Source organism: Plectrocnemia conspersa, unplaced genomic scaffold (assembly GCF_051122295.1).
Source record: "Plectrocnemia conspersa isolate PC_06_02 unplaced genomic scaffold, ASM5112229v1 ptg000012l, whole genome shotgun sequence".
Lineage (NCBI taxonomy): Eukaryota > Metazoa > Arthropoda > Insecta > Trichoptera > Polycentropodidae > Plectrocnemia > Plectrocnemia conspersa.
This window is the reverse complement of record NW_028277176.1, coordinates 5,490,070-5,511,684: the sequence shown is the minus strand read 5'-3', so window position 1 is coordinate 5,511,684 and position 21,615 is coordinate 5,490,070. Positions and strand designations below refer to the sequence as shown.

General features: G+C 29.4%; 1 protein-coding gene and 2 long non-coding RNA genes across 4 annotated transcripts in view; all 3 read left to right on the top strand.

The window, feature by feature from the left end:
* The window catches only part of Nup35 (nucleoporin 35), a 143,488-nt gene that overhangs the window by 72,556 nt on the left and 49,317 nt on the right, over nt 1–21,615 (top strand). The gene's annotated exons all lie outside the window — the stretch shown is intronic.
* LOC148228048 (uncharacterized) lies at nt 5,991–7,333 on the top strand. The gene is made up of 3 exons (XR_015811655.1): nt 5,991–6,682; nt 6,749–6,792; nt 6,856–7,333. It is a non-coding gene; the product is annotated as an uncharacterized LOC148228048 (long non-coding RNA).
* Nucleotides 18,322–19,113, top strand: LOC148228047 (uncharacterized). Its single transcript, XR_015811603.1, has 2 exons — nt 18,322–18,842; nt 18,909–19,113. It is a non-coding gene; the product is annotated as an uncharacterized LOC148228047 (long non-coding RNA).

The following is a 21,615-nucleotide window of genomic DNA, read 5'->3' as shown; positions in this document are numbered from 1 at the left end:
TAAATTTACCGATAAAAACAAAATATCAAATTAACATTTAGTATTAAGTACTTAAAACTGCTGATTACTAAATTATATAAAGGCGTGCGGAACGCATGTAACGCACGCCCATATCTCTCACTCACTCTCGTCACTTAGCACGCGAGCGAGCGAAAGGGAAAGAATCTCACCGTAAGCGGTGGAATTATGTGTGCCAGATTATCATACACTTTCACTGATACTGAACAGTGAAATGATAAAGCAGCTACTTGATATTTTAGTAAAATTATATTTATATCATACTATATTTGCGGTAACACAGTCAGTTTGAGAACTATCCATTTCATCAGTATCCATAATTAAAAAAGATGGCAAATTTTGATATACGTTCGATATACTTATCATTACTCCGATTGATAGTAATGATTTTAAATTCTATAAATTTGCTCAAAATATAAACAAAAGTAATGATAAATATATCGAACGTATATCCGTATCGTGTGCTGTAAACCCAAACTTGCCATCTCTTTCTCAATTATAAAAAATGATGAAATGAGTAGCTCTTGAGCTGACTGTGTTAACGCAAATAGAGTATAGTAACAATATAACTTTACTGGTAATATAGATATATGGGCTAATGCAGAAGTCACTTTCTCTTAAGTTTGGGTGCTGCATAATTATTTTAGTCAATATATTGAGTCTTCCTTGATGAGTGAACAAATTTTATTGATATTCATTTAAGTCACAATCTTGCAGAGATAATAATTATTTTATGTCGTACTCAAGTTTATCAATAAACTTGTGAGCTGAAGTAACCTAGATTAATTAGAAGTCCTCAAACTCTTCTCAAAACTATTTTAATTTCAAAGGTTTCTGTATGCAGCTACCTGCACAAAGGAATTTTCTACAACCTTTACAAACGCAAAAAAATGCATTTAAAAACTGGGCCGTATTTTTGAAAACTTATACAAAAATATGCAGATAAAAAATGCAATACAGAAGTGTAAGAAAATGAATGCCTTATGGTATTTAATGGCAACTGGTGGTGGCAGCGAGTTGCTTTGCAAAAAACAATGTTAGTTAATAAAAAATGTATTAATTAAATATAAAATGTCTAGACAATTATAAGCCCAAACCAACTGTGAATTCAATCCAGTTCACCAGCTATTAATATTGTTGACAATGATTGTTATTAAAGCCAAATACGTATGTAAAGAATGTTGTTTGAGATCATTCACATTTTTTTTAGCTATATTCGTGAATCATCCTTTACTCTGTTCAAACAAATGCATCTCGCTCACCGTCAAATCTTAACGAGCTACGTGTACACCAATTACAACCACAAACCATTGCAGCCATTCAGTGTGGTGATTAATGCGATTTGTCGTCTTCTGTTCTCGAGAGCGACTCTCATGACCCGGCAATGCCGGAAACGATCTTCCACCTTGTTGTTCTTCCAAGTCTTCTGTGAACCAGAGCCGTTTCCTAGTTGCGACAGTAAGAAGATAAAATACACCGCGAGTGTCTCGTGCGAATTCTCCGGGATGGACTCTCAAGACTTCCAGGTGATGAATGAATGGCGCCATTGTCCGGTAATTGGAATACTTTTCCACGTGTAAAAGTGATTTCCGCGTGATTTCTGCCTCGTAAGACCGGGTATGTAATCGAATGATAGTATTCTTATCGCCGCGGTCGAATCAAATGGGTCAACCGTGAAATTGGAGTCGGCTGAGAGGAAAAACGACGAAAATGTATTATGGTACGCTCTCGTCTCTGATGTTCGCGTTTTTAATTGAAAATTCCGCAGTGATTGTGTGAGTTATTCGAGTAAGAATTGTTCAACGACAGCAAACCAGTTATATACAGAACTATGCATAATAATATATATTATTTAAATTTATTAAAAAATATATATATATATATATATATATATATATATATATATACGAAGCATTTCTAGCTCTGTATTATTTATTCGACTTCCCTCTATTACATCTTATTAGATAAATTTATGATTTTCTCTTTCTTTTCAAAATAACATTAATAAATCTATCAATAACTTATGAAACATATGCTAATGCATTGTATATAAATAAATTCATCTATTTGCGGACGACACATTAATGTATTGCATAAGTGATAACATTAAAGAAATTGTAAATAATTTAAATAATGAATTAAGTATATTATAAATATGGTTAAAGAATAATGTACTTAAATTAAATGAGAATAAAACTAAATGTATGTTTATTAATTATAAAAATGTGTTAGATGATAATATCAAAATAGTAATAAATAACTCTAGTATAGAAATAGTGGATAATATAAAATATTTAGGAGTAATTGTTAATACAAAATTAAATTTTAAAAAACATTGTAATTACATATTAAAAAAAATTAGTAGAAAAATAGGTTTATTATCTAGAATAAGATATATATTAAGTATAAATACAAAAAAAATATTTACAATAGTATAATATTGCCCCATTTTAATTATTGTGCAACTAGACAAACAAATGTTACAAAAATTACAAAATAGGGCAATGAGAATAATCTTAAATAAAAATAGATTAACTAGTTGTAAAAGTATGATTAATAGATTAGAATGGTTGAATGTATTGAGTATGAATGTTTTAGTATTTATATATAAGTTAGAAAATAATATGTTACCAGAATATTTTAATAAGTATTTAATAAGAAATAGAGATGTACATAAATATAATACTAGAAATAGAGAAAATTTAAAGATAGATAAGTATAAGAAAACGAGTACTGCTAGGGGAGTTATGTACGGAGGTTTTGATTTGTATAATAGTGTTCCAAGAATAATCCGAAAAAGCAAAAATATAACGGGCTTCCTAAATGGAATTAAAAAGCACCTTCGTACATATAGAAATAAATTATAATATTAAGTCTTATTAGTGTATATTTTTATATATATTTTTTTTATATATATGTTTATATACTTAAATGTGTTTGATGTAAAGATTAGCTATTAAGCTAAATAAATTAATAAATAATAATCATAATAATAATGAGTATTAGAAAAATTACAACACATATTTTTAGTTAGGATTAAGCAAAGAAACACTTTAAAACACTGCTTTAAATAACTAGTATAGCAAGAACGTAAGAATGTTCGTAAATATAACAAGAAATTAATCGCATTTTTATTTTCGTTTTACGTTCATAAACCAGATTTAAAAAAAATCTAATTAAAACAATCTGTGACTACTTCTCAAATGTATTCTTAGTATATAACATTTAAATTCTCAGGTTAAGCCACATGTTAAATTATATTACTTTAACATACATATTTTTTTATTAGTTGATTATTTTTACCAGATGCAAAGCTAACCCTAAAATACAATTCCAGTTTGGACTTTTTTCTAAATGTTTATAAATATATCTTTATGTGTTTTGCCTAAAGTAATAATGAAATAATTCAACGATACAATACCTGCGGCCCGCGGGCCGCTTACGGCTCGGCAAACTTTTATAGGCGTCCAAACACATCTGGAATTGAATTGTATTGATTTCAAGTCATTGCAACTACAATAAAATATTATGTAAGTAGAGATATCACAAAATCGATCGATGGAAAAAGCATCATATAAAATTTGTTACATATTCAGTAATCATTTACAAACGCAGATCTTCTAAAGTAATATTTTTTTAATGAGCCCCAAATTATTTTTTGATAAATTTAGCAAATATTATCGGAAATAAAAAAATATAGCTCTCTGGTTCTATCTGCGTTAGACGCATTGAAAATATTTCAAAATACGTTTTTTAACGCATCATAGAAGATCTGAAGTATTGGTAAATATTTTTGATTCAAGTACCGATATTGCAGCAGCAACACAGTTCGATACTGCACTGAACAGAATTGAATTTATGATATTTTTTTTAATTTCTTCCTATGATAAATTAAATCAAAGATTTCTCGATATTGTTAGTTATTTTCTGGAGAAGAATAATAATTATATAAAAAAATTATGTTAGAGCAATTAGGAACCCAAAAAAGAATTGATTTCGCTATCAAAGAAGAAATATTTTTTAACAAACCTATTATTTCACTGCATATTATACCAATCAAATTAGGCAGCAGGCTAAAAAAAAATTTAAAAAAAATTAAACTGCACTTAACGATGCGTCTAGAGTTATGTTTTAATAACACAAATTACATGCATTTTATGACTTGACGCTTTATTAAATCCATGAAAATATATTAAGCCACATTATGTACATGTTGAGAATCAAACCAAAATATGGATCCATGCAAAAAACTTTAGATCGCAACAAAATATCACATTAAAGACAAACGATTAGCTAAATTACAGGTAAAAACACAAAAATAAAGTTAAAATACTATTTCTATTCCTTTTATATGAAATTTTAATTAAATGTGTTTAACATATGATTACATATAAAAACTTATAAATTACATGCAAAAACTAATTTAAACTCACAAATTTTTTTTTTAAATTATTTCTCAAGAAAAACGTTAAATCGAAAATGCTCATTTCTCGAAAAATTTTATAAAGTATATTGTATTATATAAAATTAAATTTGTAGAAATAATTTTTAAATGTTTACAACCACTGTCTTTTTTTATAACGCTGAAAGTGAAGGCGGGTTCATGCCTAATATGCATACATCTTGGAAGATTTTAATAGAGGTTTTAAAATGATAAAAAAATTGTTTATAAATCTAACACTTGAACTCGCCTTATAAAAGAAGACGCTCAGATATGAAAATATGCATACTTCCACGAAAGATCGAAAATATTAGAATGACTAACAATTTTTTTCAAGTTTTTATTACTATAACCGGCCGGCGGCTTTATCTTTTCTTTGGTGATCTGAAACCCGCTCCAATAAAAGTAAATAATGCATGGGAATCAGCAGAATATAAAATGATTTAGGGCTATTTTTCTTTTTCGATTATCCAAAAAGGTTTTTATTTATTGTATTTGTAAAGTAGCAACAGCTGTTATTGCCAATTTTCTCACGATTATTATTGACAACAATTTTTCGACAACACATTTTTATTAAAACAATTGGAAAATATCAATTCTGAGCTAAGCTTGAAATTTCAACTGGCAATTAAATAGAAACTAGCTGTCGGTACCTCACTATCGTGAGGTACCGAAAGCTAGCGAGTGTGCGTATACCGGACCCTCAACTTTTTGGGTTTTAAATATAATTTTTGCTTCGTTCTGATTTTTTTAAATATTTAAAAAAAAATGAATGGTTCAAATTGGACATTATTATTTAGGATTTTCAATAATAGACAAAATGGTTTAATCTATAAAAAACTACTAACATTTTCAATTCATTTGAAAATAGGTTAACAACTTGACTAAATATTTTCAGAAGAAAACATTTTATATTATTTATTAGATTTGAAACGTTAAATTTTATCGTTATATTTGAAACTTAGATATTTATTGATAAATCTAAATATTGCATATCATTTATAAATAGGTTTAGAACTTGGCTAGATAATAATAAATTAAAAATTGTACAGTGAAATCTCAATACAGCGAAGCTTACGGAACCAATAAATAAATTGCATATAACACAATTTTATCATAAATTAAAATCTTAGCAATAAGAACTTTTTTTAGTTACACCATAAGTTGATTTATAATTTAAAAAAGTTGTTTATATGTTTTATGTGTAAATATAAAAGCCAATTAGAAAGAAATAATAAACTGAAAATATCAAGCACTTAATCTGTTACTTTAGACCAAAAGTGCGCTTTAAAAATAATAATAATTTTGAGACCTTTGTCAATTTTTATTAAAAAATATTTATATTTATATATTTTTTAAAGTAAATGATTTATCTGCGCAGCATTATTAATTTTAATAATTAATAAGTGCAAAAAATTTTCACATTATTTAAAATTAATAATAAACTAAACATATTTAAAATCTATAATAAATAAAGAATATTTAAAATCCATAATAAAATAAAAAATATTTTTAAGGTTGAAAAAAATATTTTGAATAAATCTTGAAAATTTATTCTAAAACTTTATAATTTAAAAAATATTTAAATAAGTTAAAAAAATTAAATTAGTTATAAAATATTTTACAATTTTGTGTAGTTTCCTTTCAAAGGGGTCAGTAAGAGAGATTCTTGCAACACTATGTGTTTAGTAGTTGGTTGGTAATGAATAGTACTTATTTTGAAATTTTCCCCCTTTTTTTTTAAAATGTTTTTTCAAGCGAAATTTTAAAAATTCTCCAAAAACTATTAATTTAAATTGCCAACGTTAGCCAAAATTCAAGTACATATTTTTTTTTGTTAGGAGAAGCTAATAAAAATCCACATTATTTATATTATATTTTAAATACCGTATAAACTAAAAATATTTTAAAAAATATTTTTTTTAGAATTTGATGATTTTTAAACATATATTGATAAGTGTTTTACAATTTAAATCGTTAAAATCAATTTCGTAGTTCGTTCTTAAGCGCGCGGTGATATCCCGATCATGTATCGGGATATCCCCTCAGTTGCTTACATTTGACAGTTCTGTCATCAGTCAAGCGCGCGCCGGGATACAGCTTAGTGCGATTCAATAAACAGTAAAATATGTTAATTAAACAAAGCATTTTTCATACAAAGTGTCAATTGAAGATGATTTAAAGTGTATAACATAATTACAACTATAAATTATGAGTGTGCCAGTAAGTGTTTGGTTATATGAATAATATGTCACGGTTATTCTAACAAAATTACCATTGACTTTCCAGGATCTAATATTAAAAGACAAACAGCGGTGATTGGACAATTAAAGGTATACATACCAAATTTAATTAAACAAAGTAACATTTTACCCACTATATAGTATCGTTTACAGTTAATTTTCAGAAGCAATGATAGATCTAATAACATTTACGTATGGCAAACAATTAATATATGACATATTGCGACTATTTTGAAGAAGATGAAGATATGTCAATCTATGTGTTTAATCCTCTACAGTATCTTCCGTCAATTTTGTTCTTAGCTTGTCGTTTAAATTTAATTATATTAGTAGTAATAATGTGTTCAATGCTTAACTCTTGATAAAGGTGTTTTTAATTATTTTTCAGAAGCAATGAGGGAGCAATTTGATGACTTATATGGCCACAACGTAGAATTGGTATATATAAACAAAGAGTGAATCTTCTCATGTTGAAGTCACTGTCAGCAAGTATTATCTTTTTGTAAAGAACATACTATATAAGTTTGATGTAACTGAATATCTTGAATTTGGCTATTCCGAAAGAGGAATGAAGGCACAGAACAAAAATTGAACATATTTTGCCACATCGGAATTCAAAATAACCTACTCTTAGATATTTTGGCTATCGATTATTCCAGGTTTGCGATCACATATATATAATCATTGTAAATTGTCGTTTATTAGATAACATCCAATGAACTACACATTTATAAGCTGTCCGTTGGTTGATATATATAGCCGACAGCGCCGATTTGATCGACATTAACTTTCAATCCTCATACATACCAAGGATATATTACACGTTCACATTTAAAATTGTACATTAAATCGGAAGCAATGATAATGTTTATGTAATATAAAAGGAGAAATTCACTTTTGGGCCCCGGAGCCCGGCGACGGGAATTCAAAATTTGAATATTTCATTACGAAGATTGTTTTATGATTGTTTATCTAATTTAATCAATGTATTATTCTAATCCTCAACACATTATGTATATATTTAATTTTTATAGTCATAACACACCTAGTTAAGTTGCAATCTGATTATTTATAAAAGGAAAAACTCACTTTTCGGCCTCGGAGCCCGTCGCCGGGAATTCAAAATTTAAAGATTTCATTACGAAGATTGTTTATCTAGTTTAATCAATGTATTCTTCTAATCCTCAACACATTATGTATATATTTAAGTTAACATAGTTATAACACACCTAGTTAATTTGCAATCCGATTATTTATATTCAGTCAAATGACGAATTAATGAAAATTATTGTCGCGTAGCAAAATTTTATTATTAAATAAAAGTGTTGTCACGGTACTGTCTATTTGAATTTGAATGCTTATTTTTCATTGGTCGAAGCTATTTGAATATTTGAATGCTTATTTTTGATTGGTCGAAACAACAGAACGCATTGCCGGCGGCTCGAAAATCAATCGGAGCAAATTCAATTTTTATTTTTAATATTATTTATTATTATAATTCCTTTGTTTACGTGTATTGTTACACACTGTTAATACAAAGCGATACGATTTACAGAGTAGATAATTGAACGGAGAATGTTTCGTTTAAAGTTATGCGCGTCCGGAAGCGGAAGCGACGGCGGCGGCTTAGAACAATTATATATAAGATTATATAATCGAAGAAACCAGAAATTAATTTCAATAATTAAATATTTACAAAATCCAGAATCTATCACAATTCAAAAAAATAATGACTTCTTTAGTTATTCTTCAAAAGCAGATTATTTAACGGCTCAACGAATTCTAATGACCCCCCCCCCCTCCCGCGACTCCATTAAATCATTACAATCCATTGAATAAATTAAAAATTATCATTGGCGCTACAATAAGAGAAAGAAATTTCTTTCAGCCTTACAGAGAGTAGTTTAAGAAAACCAGCATCAGATTAATGGAGAAAGAATTTAATCGATTCGCAAAATAACAAATATTTAGCAGTGCCTATTTGAAGCATTGTTGACTATTAAACCAAAACGAGAAGAATTTTTCCACGGCCGAAATTTTTTTAACGAAGATGTTTGATTCCACCTTAGATGGCATGTGGTTTTAAAGGGTTATTTTAGGAATAACATTTAATAAGGTATCTGCAATATTTTACTATATAACATACAATTTATTAAAATTTCTCGAGAAATGAAAATCATCGAAAAATCAGAATGCCTATACAAAACCCAAAACGAATGCACCTGCTCCGCAGCTAGAAAGTCTAATAGTATATTGAAAAGATAAAAAAGAGATTCCAGTACCGTTCCAAAACGTCCCATAGGATAGAGTTGTTGATCCCATTCTCTTAACATAACATTACTTGAGCCAAAATGTCATAGAAAAAATGCAACCCAGAACAAGAATAATTCAAGAATTCGTTTAGATTGTCAAGGAAATGTATAATCGTTGATCTCCTCCCATTTCCCCAAATGTATGTTTATAGGCCGTAATGCTACTATAAAAAATCATAATTATCACGACTAAAAAATCCATTTCTATGTTTGAAACCCAGGCAGTCACTTAAGCATCTTAAATCTTAAGCATCATATGAGGCGTAAGTCTTAATAATGATGCACTGTGTCGAAGGCCTTTTCAAAATAAATATATATGACATTCATTAGCATGGTATCAAAAACCTAAATCAATATTGTGTTATATTTTATGCATTCGTGTCAAAAACGCACATAAAGGCCGTCTCGCATTCTCGAACGCTGTTCGTTGTATCCTCACAGATACACATCTATAACACAATTAAACAAAAAACACACTTATCTATAAATATACTAATTAACACGTGTACATAGTATGTCTGTTTTTTACAACCTATTCGCAACTGAGAGATGTTCACGTAACGACTGTTTGTGGGAACAGTGCGCTTGTACGTAGTCGACCTTTGTGGCTTTGATATAAAAATCGTTTCACAACCTTACGGTCATGGCGTAGCCGTACCGTCTGCCAAATCGACTTTCACTTGCATAAGCACTCTCTTGTGTACATCCACAATCATTGTGGATATGGGACTTCCAGTTTTACCTATACGTGTCTTTCGCGCCGTCACGAGCGATATTGCCTTCGGGCGCGGCCATAAATCACGACATGGATGCAAATTTAGAGATGATTAGTGAATCGGTTATTTAACACACAGACTAATGGTTGTATATGCTATGAACTCATACACATTGTGACTCAATCATAAATTTCATCTGAGACCGTTTATGGTATAGATTTATGTAATAAAACGTATCATTATGTAAAATAAAAATATTTTTTTAATCCAATAAAAAAATAAAGTATTTATTGTTTTAATGTGTACACACTAATAACATAATATGAAATTAATAAACGGCTATATACGTAAATTGTGGGAGTGGAATGGCATCTGTTATCACTTATATAAGACAGAATAAATAAATCGTCTTGATAGGCGTTTAACAATGTCAAGCAGCGTCTTAAAATAATCCTTGTGAAACGGTTATCAAAAGTTTAGGCTATCAAAAAATTCTAAACATGAGACTTCCACGACATCAAAAACCAAGAAAAAAATTTATGAAACTCAAAACTAAACTAGGATAAAAAATAATGGTTTCTAACGGTTTTTTACTATAAGTTCGATTTAAAATAAAATGCTAAAGATATATTTGTATTGATTTAATATTCACTTTCCAAATGTTTTATAAATTGCCCTCTCCTCCTCCAAGCTGCCTAATATTTAGTTACGCTACTGATTTATATAAATTTCCAATGCTCAACTTACTTGCGTAATGTAATCCTATTTTTCAATTATTGCTCGCAGCTGTCAAACGAATTTTAATGTTTTATTCGACAAACTAGTTTCGCCCTACGAATTAATAAATTTGTATAAATAATATATTAATACGATTAATCAAAACAAGATGTCGGTTCTTCACTGTCGCGAGGTACCACAGATAGTGTTTCGTACTTTTTAAGATATTATTATTCGCACAAAAAATATTTCATTTTTTTATGATATTGTTATATATTATATCATTGGGTTACATATGAGCTTTGCTCAGCAACAAACGTTGCATATTTATTTTTGGACTGGAAAATGAAGCAATGCAAAAAAATTACTAATTCTATTATAATTAAAATAGGGGAATCATCTTTGTTTGGTAGAATTTTGTCAAATAATAACCTGACCAATAAATTTCGATCTTCACCTAGTCGCACCTATAGGATAAAAAATATAATTATTTTATGGCGTATTCATTTAATAAACTTGAAAGCTAAAAGCATATTTTTACAAGAGGACTTAAAATCATCTTAGAAACCTTCTGCGTTGAGCTAGCAAAGCAACTTCAAATTAATGGCTTCGGCGAGCGTCATCCAAAACCGGCAATGTTCAACATAAAATTAATGGCCGGAAATAATATAACAATATAAGCGATTTAAATGATAATTACCATTAAAATACATTTAATTTTTATGTCGCCCATAATTTAATATTTAATGACGTGTATTATATTCAGAGACAGTTTTTACAAAAAGTTCAGTAGAAAAATTCAAAAAAATAAAAGGAAAACAAGGGATGCAATTGGCAAACCAAATTCTGTATCTCACTAGAGATGACTCGACTCAAGAATATAAAAGGTCTAACACTGATCGAGACGAGAGGGTCAGATACACGTTCGAGAGCAGATGAACGCACGATATGAGACGACAGACAACCAGACCGAGACCGAAAACAAGAAAAAAATAAAAGACCTCAGTAGAGCATCCAGAGGACACCACTACCAGATTCACCACCAACGCTCAGTCAACAAAATACTTTTAACTCGATACTATTTCGCTTTGGTAAATTGTACAACTTAACAATAACTACATATTACTAGCTTTTACCTGCGTAAATTTTAGATGCAAAGTCTATCCCCCTTCTGCCTTAAAACCCAGAAAAAAATTATTTTGTATTTTTTACTCTAATACGATAAAAATGATATGCTAAAAAGATCAAAACGTTAGTGAAAAACAACCAGAATTTTATGTTGATATTAAAAATTATGGATAATATAAAAGCAAAATTTGTATCTATTATAAAGAAATTAAAGAAAGTGCTTGATTATAAATAAATATAAAAAGAGGAGTGAAAAATTGCACATATTCAACACATTACTAAAAATTCAGTTTGATTCCAATTAAAAAAAAATTTTGCCACACAAAAATTTTACATTAAGTGGTTTTGTAAAATTCAAATTTTTTGGATTTATCTATAATACATTTAGCCCTTTTAATGCATTATTTTCATATTTTGAAAAATGAAATTTTACTGTAACTGTGTTTAAATGCTCTGATTTATTTGAGATTATATTTTATGTTTATCAAAAATAAGTTTTTCTTCGAAATAATTCTTTTACTGATATTTGCGTCGTGATTAAAAAATCAATCAAGCCGATTTGCGCGTTCAAAGGGTTAATAAAATATCGATTTTTAATTTGTCGAAGATTAATTAATTTTAATATTCTAACACCTTTAAATATTATTGTTTTTTCAACTACTAGTAATAGATAAATAATAAAATTTATAACAAAGGTAAATCAAACTTGTTTTTGTAATAAACACATTTCATTATATTCGTAAAATTCCAATGACGAAATTGAACAATAAAGAATCCTAACCATCAATAACTTTCAATTTCAATTCGATAAACAATAAGAAATAAAATATTTGAGCAATACCATTCGATTCTCTTTCAATTATATTATCTACATTATTTAAACTGTTGTAAAAAAAGTACGCAATTAAGGAATTATCAGACATTCATTCGTACATCATTCCATCATTAAGCTATAAATTTTACGATACAATGATGCACGTTTACTGTCAATTTAACACGTACACTCGTTACATTATTTCTCTTTTAAATAGAGCCCATTGTAGTATTATTTATCGGTTTATGACCCGATATTAACGTTACACAATTTGCATTCCGTAAAATCACTTCAACTCGCATAACCTTTTACCATTATAATAACCTCTCCCCAGTGTCGATTTCACCGACAGCCATCACCGTCGCGAATATCGCTCATCCATCAAATCCCGAAGTTCAACTTTGATATATGGATGTAACATATCCGTTAAAATATGGCACTCTCTCAAAAACACACACATAACAGATATTTGCCACGCTTGGGCAAGAGCGATAAACAATTAACCAAAATACTAATTAACGGTTACGATTTAATGATTTGCCGGCAAACATTGCATTATGCTGTTGATGATCTTTTTATGGACCAATGAGGAATTGGACGCACAAAAGCCCACAAATTTCTTTACATAACCAATCCGATAAGAAAGAAATGAACACGAATCAGCAGATGCACTAATAGCCAAAGCACGTTTCTCCCATCGACGCATTGTCTAAATTCTAAAAAAGAAATCTTTTTTATCTATTATGGATGTAATGTTTTTTTTATTAATTTTTAAATGCGAATATAATCGCGTAATTGCAGGTATAAAATAGATTTTTTACTAATCTGATCTCTATTTAATTGCCTAATGTAGAGATAAATACAAATTATTTATCCCTTATAATTAATTAATTACTTTAAAATTATAAATCAACAAGCTTAAAATTTCAAGAACGTTTTTTTTGTGATGAAATCATTTTATTAACCGCGTATTTTATGCAAATTTGTATTCTTTACTATCAAGGTTTGTTATTGAGATTGGCAAGTTTCAAGAACATTTTATGTTAAAACATACATCGTTTAATCATTTTTTTTGCTTCATTATATAAATAATGTTTTTTTAATATATATATATATATAACATATATATGCCAACTAAAAATACTTGCTATAATAAAATTAGAACCAGATCTTACTACAAATATTTTTAATTAAAACGAGTTTTCTTATTTGTTTTAGTGTCCAATTTGCTATTAGACAATGGCTATATTTATTTCGTTTTTAACTGTTCTAAATAAGGAGTTAGTGCTATTATAAAACTATGCCTCAGGTGGTTCGCTACTTCCGGGTCCTTTTTTCTAATATCTTACCTTGGATATAAAGGTACTGGCATTTTATATGACGCATCACGTGACCAAATTTGGAGAGATTTCTAGTTTTTATTGTTTGTATTAATATTTTTTTATCCGCAACATAATATTTTTTACTTTATTCGCCCAACGCATACAAAGAATGATTGATCGCAATATGTATGAATGTCCACGCATTTTTATTTTGCAGTTTTTCTTTCATAATAGTTCTGAAGAAAACTAGCAACTTAAGATTCTCATAGAATACATACAAAGTAGTGTCAATACGTAACTTTTTTAATGTAATTATTTATTAACACGCAAAAAACTGTCATTATCATCACAATATTTTTTTGTTTACAAACATGTAATTTTAATTTTTGTATTAAAAATACTACATTTATTTTTTTTATTTTTATTTTAAATCTGAACATCATGATTTGACAAATTTTCTCAATGCGTCATGATGGCGATGACACTTTATAATCGACAGATTTCGTCATAATAAGTTAGTGACTGGAACGAAGCGGACGAAACCCGTATTGTTGGTTGACTAGTACTTGCCAACAATAATTGTGGATATATCTGTGAAGAAACAGGTGCCGAGGGAACGGCGAATTTATGCAAATACTTTGAAGCAAAAAATATAATGCTGATCCCGTGCTAAATATATGTAAAAAGATTCGCTTGTAACTAGGGATTCTGTGTCGAGACAACCCGGGAATTTATTCCCGAGAATTCAAAGATTTTTTGCTGTCTCGAGTCCCGGGAATTTAAAAATTAATAACCCGGGAAAATATGTAAAGAGCGAATTTGATGTCGAGCTTAATTTATGTCTCGATATTAAGACAAGGTAGAATTCCTTATTACCCATGATCTGGAGATTTTGAAAGTTACAAAATTGCATTAGAAAATCATTAATTGATCTTGACATCGGCCAAATTTGGAATGAATCGAACATTCACCTATTGGAAAATATTTGTGAAGTACTCACTCCTATAAAACTGGCAGTTGAAGCTTCAATTCGTCGAGATGCCACTTTATTAACTTCCGAAATTATTGTTAATTTCCTTTTAAAAAAAATATTTGAAATCAACACAACTCTGTCGCACGAACCACCAAAATATTTCAACGACTAGAAATAAAAAATTCAACTTTAAAAAGGAGTTTCAGATATTAGATTCAACTATCAAGCGAACTCCGAATCTAGAGCTTTTATTCAAATCATTGCTTACAATTAAGCCAACATCTACAGAAAGCGAGAGAGTTTTTTCTACATCTGGAATATTTGCCACAAAAATCAGGAACAGGCTATGTGATTCATCATTAAACGCCTTGGTGTTTTTAAAAACATATTTTTCCTTACAAAAGTAAAGGTTTTAACTTAATATTGATATAAATATTTCGATTAAAAAAATTGTAATAAATTAAATTTAATATAAATATCGAATAAAGTGTTTTTAAATAGTTTCAATAAATTTTCACCTATCGTACTTAGAACACAAATAATATAAGTTAATAATAATAAATTAATTAAAGTTAATAATAATAGGTTAATTAAAGTTAATAATAATAAGTTAATTTTTTAACATAATTTTTTTTCATGTTTATACGAAAAATAATCAAAGTTTCGAGTCCCGGGAATTCCCGGGACTTTAAAAATTTGGGTCTCGAGACCCGGGAATGGAAAAAACCCGAGACTTCAGAATCCCTACTTGTAACCGAATCTAAATTTTAGCATACTTTAAATCGATTTTTTAACGAGTACGATCCTTGCTATCTAATAATATCTAACACAGCTTAATACAATGTGTCAATTACTTTTACTTTCTATCAAACATTTTTTCAGTGCTGTTGACGCGAAATATTAGCAAAGAATTGCTAAAAATCATAACAAACACAATATCGCTTTCTATTTCATTCCATTGCGTTATTTTACATAACATCATAATCCCGGTGTTTATTAATTTACCTAATTTAACCGACGACCCCGTTATATTATTTTATGATCAATTACCAATATCGGATGTGCGGTCTCTGCGTGAATTAATGCAATATGAATACATCTGCATACTTGATGAAATTCATCAAAAACTATTAGCATTCGTATGTCACGTGAAACGATTCCCAACGGTTGTATACGATATGCAAATTCAATTTAAAACTCATCACTAATAATAAATTAATGCGGTATAGAGTCAAATAAGTCAGGTAGAAAATCGTAAATTGATTAATAAACGACTTTTTGTCGAATGATGTTCATTCAACAATAATAATTAATCATAGATCAGTCAAAATTTTTTATGTCCTTGTACTTACATTGCAAAATATTTGTGAAGCATTAATATAAATTTAAGCTAAACCATAAATTAACTGATGATTTTGTGTCAGATTTCCAAATTCCATCGTCACATTTATGTTATGGGAATTTAAAAGGCTATATACTATAATATATAACATACGTTTCCTGCTACTTTCGCATTTTATTACTCATATCCAATCAATTAATATTAAACGATGATTTTATTATGTAACGATTCTGTAACATCTCTATGTTAACTTTAACTCAAATTCTCTTCAATGACATATAAAAAATAAAACAAACAGTATAAACATCGCGGCAAAGCGGATGTTAAAAAAATGTTAACCTTCACACACTAAAAAGCCGACACGATTTTTTTGTTGTTATAAATCGGTGTCATCGTAATTCGTTGAAGAAGATCTACGTTAATTGATGTGAAGGTGGAATTTTTGCACAGTTTTTCAAAATATAATGTCTAGACACGCCAGGACGAACCGTGTGAAAACGATGCTATTTCTAAAATGTCAGGTTTATTGAGAGATCACGTCAAATTCTTAAAGAGAATGATTGATTCATGACTAGGATCAAGGACGTACAGAACAACGGCAATCTGTAAAACATTCACATTTTTGCGTTGCTCGTGTGTGATGCATTAGGCTGGTATTATTATATCTAAGAATAACATTGCGAAAAATTTATACAAAAAATAATTGGAAATTTCTCAAAGAATGACCTCAAATAAAACTGACATTTAACCATATTTTTATAATAAATATTTTCATAGTTATTATTTAAACTTTAAAAGCAATTTCCTTGATGCACTATCTAAAACCTGTCGATGCAAAGTATATGCTAAACATAAAACGTTTGCATAATTTTATTTTCGATAATAAATGCTTCTGTGATCACTTTCACCAATTATTACAAAAGGTTAAAATCGGTTAAGTTGAAAATTATAGCATTGAATAAGTACCTATTGGATGCTATTCTATTTATTGTAAGATGTATTCGAAAATAGCTAGGCGCTATATATACTTTAAACTATTGAAAATTAAAAAAAAACATAGTACTCAAAATTCAACAGGAAGCTGGACCATATAATTGCCTTTTACATAATAATAAATCACCTTTAAAATGTTACAAAATTCTCTGCAAGTGAAAAATCTAAGCAAAATATTTCAGTTTAGCAGTTTTTTTAACTTTTACTTTAATAAATACAAAGCAATTGTATCGAAATTCTTTCTTTTCAGTGACTACTGTAATAATATTATAAATAGTTACAATTGCGTTTTTACTTTTTTAGGTACCATCTAGGTATATTTAATATTATATAAACATTAAATTAAGCTAACATTAAAAAGCATTAAATATGTACATAAGTGGTCTTTGATGTGTTAAAACCTTTCAACAGTAAATTGTAAATAAAAAACTTTGATCATATGATTTTATCTTTGATTAAAATAAAAAAATTAGGTCTTGAATACTACAAAAATTGCTAAAAATCTTTGAAGACTTATTATAAACAGAAGGTAAAAATATGTGAGATTAAGCTAAGATTCTTAGGTTTTTGAAAAAAAATTGAAACAGTCTGCAAAACCGAGACTGGACACTTGAAGATTGGGTGCAAATCATTTCGTTTGACCAATCTAACTTTCAGATAAATTTAAACTAACAGTCGAGTATATAAATAAACTTTAAATATATATTATATCATCAAAAGTCAAGGAGTCGTTTTTTTTTAAGATTACATTTTCAATTTTTTATTGCCTTCCTAATGGTTTTGTGTACGTGTTATGATTCTTTTATCAGTGATAAACTGCTGTTAGTATTCATCACCAACATTTTTCTGTTTATGACGATGACTTAATAAGAATATAAAACTGGGTCATGAATTTAAAGCAGGAGTAAGCAATCCATGGTAGAGAAATGTAAATAAGACCATCCGTTGCCACTAATGAACTTGTTAAAATAATAGCAATAGCTTTATTTTAATATGCGCTATACTACAAAAAACATTCGCGTAAATTATATAGATTAACAGTTGTTTTTATAGGTTTCGCTACCTGCTTGTGTTTTTGACCTAATACTATTTTGTCTGTTTCTTCAAAACGTACCAGACTGACAATAAACACCCGTTTAAGAATCATTAATTACACGAGAATTGTAGGGTGCAGCAATTTAACCACTTTTCTATTCGCAATTGGAAGATCTATTTATGCTATGAAATCATAAAAAGACCGTTAAAAAAAATACATTTCCTTGTTTAAATAGAAAACTACCGTAGAAAACCTTTCAGCGGTTCAAGTCACAAAGTAGAGCTCTAGACACGTAACTTGTCCTATTGCAATAGTGTGAGTAAATATGTATACTAATCTGCACTGATTGGACCCTGTAAAATAATTTTTGACGTAAAGACTTTTTAGTGGACGGCGATAACATAGGGATGGTTTAGGATCAAGCGGTAGCGGCGAAATACTTTCCCTATCGCTCGCTCGCGTGTTAAGTGACTAGAGTGAGTGAGAGATAGGGCATTCGGACCGTATCCCCTTATCGCTCACACACTCTCGTCCCTTAACACGCGAGCGAGCGAAAGGGAATATATTTCACCACACGCGCCTGTTGGTGCTAGGTAGAATGGGTGTGAGTCAGTAGGCCATTGGCACAGAGCGAAGCTGTCGTCTGTTGAGTACACGGTGTTTATCAAGTATTGAGATGTCGGAATACAGTAAATTAGGACAAGGAAGAGCATTATCGGGACAAACTAAAGAAATGGTTTTAAACGTATATACATATTTTAAAAAGATGGACGATACTAGCAAATCGGTAATTATTGATAACATAATAATATAGACAAAATATTTATATATTAAATAATGTGTGTATTTTTAGGTAGTAGAGCCCGTTATGAAACAGGTTGCCGAGGCGACAAAGTTATCTATCAAACGGGTACAAAAAATCATTCGGGATTTTAAAAATAACGGAATAGGGATGGCCATAACTTCTCCGAAGAAAACAAGGGTTTGCAGTAAAAAAATTGTAGTAGATGATTTTGACAAATCAGTGATTAGAAGATGTTTACACAATTTCCACTTAACACATAAACAATTGCCAACCGTAAACAAAATTTACCCAGTTGTTAAGGAATCGATATCATTTATAGGATCGGAAAAGACATTGGGTAGAATAATTGTCAATGATCTAGGATTTAAATGGGCAAAAACGCGTGACAATTACCCATATTTAAAAGAAAAAAGCGATGTTGTATACAAAAGGATTGTATTTTTAAAAAATATTGCACGATACAGACAAGAAGGAAGAGTTATTGTATACACTGACGAAACATATATTCACACCACACACGTTTCATCCATGGCTTGGAGCGATTCATCGGACAGCGGTATTCGAAAGCCCGTATCAAAAGGTTCTCGTTTTATTATTGTACACGCTGGCAGTGAGGCAGGACTTATACCGAACGCATGTTTGATATATAAATCGCATCAAAAGACGGGAGACTACCATGACGACATGAACTTTAAAAATTATAAAAAATGGTTAACCGAGATGCTAATTCCAAATCTAGAGCCCAGATCGGTGGTGATAATTGATAATGCGCCTTATCACAATAAGCAACTAAACCCGTCTCCAACCTCAAACACAAAAAAGGCTGAAATGATAGAGTGGCTTTCGAGAAAAGGCATACCCTTTTCACAAAATATGTTGAAGGTCGAACTGTATAAATTGGTATGTATTCATAAGTCCAAATTTAAAGAATTTGAAATAGATGCTATTTTTCGTGAATTTGGTCACGATGTATTAAGGCTGCCACCATATCACCCCGATCTCAACCCCATAGAAAAAATTTGGTCTTCTATTAAAGGCTATGTGGGCTCTAGAAATGTCGAGATGACAATAGATTCGGTCAAAAAACTAGTGGAAGAAAAAATAAATATTATAACTGCCAACGAATGGAGTAATGTCTGCCGAAATGCAATAAAAATTGAAAAAAAATATGAAATAAAAGATATTGCCATGGATGATATTATGAATAATATGAATTTAGTGTTTAGTGTAAACGAAGATTCAGACTCTAGTTCAGAAGATTCCTTTGATGAATAGATTAATTTGTCTGCAATTTTTATATTAATTATATATGTATGTATTTTTTATAATTTGTGTTGTTGTGATTTATATTTAAATAAAATATTTTTAAGTTAATACTCTACCTTGGCTTTTAAATAATTCTTACACTAAGATATATAATAAACCAAAATTCTGGAAACTGCTTTATCTTTGTTTCATCTTCATGCGATCACTTTAGTGAACTGATAAGGTATTTTTATGTGACAAAAAGGTAAAATTAGTACGCACTCGAGGTTGTCATTCACGTATTTAATACATTTTAAAATCGTCATAATTTCTAAAGTATTTAATTTAATTTAATCAAATTTTAAATTCTAAATTCACCATATACATACCAAGTTTACAAATTCTAAAGATCCATGGAAGAACCATTGATATTACTTTAGTAAAACTATCACAATGCGACAAGTAAGACAAAAATAATCCCTTCCGCCAGCTCCATGTCAATAAACCATCCCTATCCAGGTATAAAAAAGGTTTGAACATAATTGCAACAAAAAACAGTCCATTGAAAATCTGACATAAATACGATCTGCTTCATTTATTATTTAAAAATAAATGCTACACAAAAACAATATTAGAAAATTAATTAATAACAAAATGTAAAACATTCATCAAACACCCTGTGACTCACACACACGCAATCGGACAAGTTCTGAGTCTAGAGCTATACTTAGCAGAAAAACGTGTGTATTTTGGATTACCCTTAAAGTGGCCATTCCTAATTTTCAATAGCAGGCAATTGCAATAAAAAAACTCGTCTTCTTCTATAATTAGTCACAATATTTTTTATGAAGGGAACCATGGATATAAATACAGGAACGCAGCCAATCAATAATCTCTTTCCCTCAGACGTCTGAGAACATTCTTAGAGACTTCTTCTACCGGCATTCATACTTAAATATCCATTTTATAGTTCGGAGCATTATATTTTTAAAAACTCTTCAACTTGGACTACAACCAAGAAGAGGCTGACTCAAAGTCAGATTAGGGAAGATCGCTAAAGCCGCCGCTTCTCCCTTCGCATCCACTAGTCCAGCTCGACGTCTGGAAACCAGACTTCAACCCACTTTATAAATACATAAAGTTTACAGACACACCCACAGAACTTTCAATTGTTGTGGGACAAACAAACAAAAATAAACATAATTGACTCCAAGACCAGAATAAATTTTTTAGCGTCTTATCTGAATGTCACAATTAGTTTTTTAAATTGTTATTTATAAAACATTAACCGAAATATTGAGCCATCTAAAATTCTGCATGAGTTAGGTGCCAAAAACATAATATAAAACTTATTCTCAATCTCATTAGATGCACTGAGATCCATATGAATAAAAGTGTATTCAAAATGTCTATCGTTCTCGTTTTTAAACTATTTATATATGTATTACAAATGCATTCATTAATCATTATTTATATTTTTAAGTTAATTTTAAACACGATATTCTTAAAC